We start from the raw sequence: 2,019 nt of genomic DNA, 5'->3' as shown, positions 1-2,019 counted from the left end.
TTTAGTAGACACCTCCTGTCTGCTGCTGGAGCACATCACCGGTATCTTCGTCCTCCACGTCCAGTCACGCATGTGTTTCTGTGTCATTGATTGGCTGCCCGTGGATAACTCACCCTGTCGTTCACAATAGGCTTTCATTAGTTCACTAAGTGGTGTCGGCCTCTTTATTTTATTTCATATTTGTTTTATTTTTTTACTTTTTATTATTTATTTATTTAAATATTTATTTGTTTAAATATTTATTTATTATGGACATAATGTTCTGTCTGTGTGTATGCCTGAAGGCCAGCAGAGGGCGCCAGAACCCATTACAGATAGTTGTGAGTCACCATGTTGTTGCCGGGACTCGAACTCAGGACCGTTGGAGGAGCAGTCAGGGCTCTTAACCACTGAGCCGTCCTTACGGCCGTTGTTCTCGGTCTCGACTCCTTCCTTGGGTTTCTCATAGGCCATGGCGAGCGCCGGGGCGGCAGCTCCTCACTTTGTTTTTTTTTAATTAAATTAAAATTGTTGGGTTTCTAAGTGGCTCTTCCTACCCGCAGTTAGGTGGGATCCTTCTTTTGACCCCTTTACTACACGTCATGCATGGTAGTAAAATGTCATGTGTTAAAAACACAGCTATGAGGTTGACGTGCTCACTGAGTACAAGAGGGGAACGCGGCAGACACGCTTAGACACAAAGAGCCCTCACGGTCACGGGACTTCGATCACAAATAGCCGTCCTTGGCCAAACATGAACTGTCGTATCCCATGGCCTAAAAAATAAACCCATGTTATCAGCCACATGCTAGCAAAGGGATAGACTTGCAGGTCGGCGTCTCCATTGTGTCATGTCAGAGAATCACGTCATTATCGGAAATTTACATTAAAGATGCCATGTGCTCAGATACACATAGGACTCCTACCTGGAGCAGTCATCAGACATGCACTGTACGCAGATGGACATATAAGACATGCAGTGTGCACAATGCAAAGGCTAGCCTGGTCTCCACAGCTATATCCAGGCCAGCCAGAGCTCATGGGAGAGGACATCTTTAATAATGAAGATGATGATGATAAAATAATAATAAAAATAATAATATAAAATAATAATGATAAAATAACTATGATGATAATAAAATAATAGTAATACAATAATAATGACAATGATAATGAACCAGGAAGGCTTACTAACAACTGATGCCCAGTACTTGACTGAGTCACCACCCTAGGTCCTAATGTTGTGTTTTTTCCCGTGTATCCCTATGACCTCACCGTGCCTTTCCCTCCCCAGCTATCACCTTCCCCTGAGTCCCGAGACCAAAGAGAAATCGGGACATGGACCTGAGTGTAGTCAAGTAAGCCTTTCTGTTTCTCTCTGTGTAGAAGACGCATCGTTGGCAAAACCGCACCATGGCCGGTCATGGGATGCAGGTTGTTTTCACAGCCAATCGAGAGTGTCAACAGAAACTCACGCCCCGGCACATGTGAACCAAGGAGCTGATGACTGGAAGAGGGGGGAGACGTTTGCATGTAACGGGGTGAATTCACAAGCAAATAACATAAATAAATAATAAATGAAAAATAAAATATACATACATGAGTACTCCAAATGATTTAACACCGGGAAGGCACGTTGTCCTCCACGGTTCGCATGTGCATGTCTGTAGAGAGGCCAGAGCTCTACGGGAAGTGCCTCTTTCGGTCTCCCTCCACAACGGTGTCATACGCAAATCCAGGTTTTTTCCCTATCTTTAATTATTTTCCCTATTTTCAATTATTTACCCTATTTTTAAATTACTTTCCCTGTTTTTAATTTTCCTGATGTTTAATTTCCCCTATTTTTAAATTATTTTCCCCATTTCTTAATTTTCCCAATTTTTTAATTATTTTGCCTATATTTTAAATTTCCCTGTTTTTTAACTTTTCCTATTTTTTTTAATTATTTTTTCTCTTTTTTAAATTCTTTTCGCTATTTTGTAGTTAGTTTCACTATGTTATAATTATATTTTCAAAATTTTTATTTTCTCCCTATGTTTT

General features: G+C 40.8%; 1 pseudogene; it reads right to left on the bottom strand.

Moving 5' to 3' along the window:
* LOC148117548 (small ubiquitin-related modifier 2-like) lies at positions 1-453 on the bottom strand (annotated as a pseudogene).
* Between the last annotated feature and the right edge of the window lie 1,566 nt (positions 454-2,019).

The sequence above is a fragment of the Myodes glareolus genome, chromosome X (assembly GCF_982192425.1).
Source record: "Myodes glareolus chromosome X, mMyoGla1.1, whole genome shotgun sequence".
In the NCBI taxonomy this organism is placed as follows: Eukaryota; Metazoa; Chordata; class Mammalia; order Rodentia; family Cricetidae; genus Myodes; species Myodes glareolus.
This window is presented reverse-complemented; position numbering and strand designations above follow the sequence as displayed.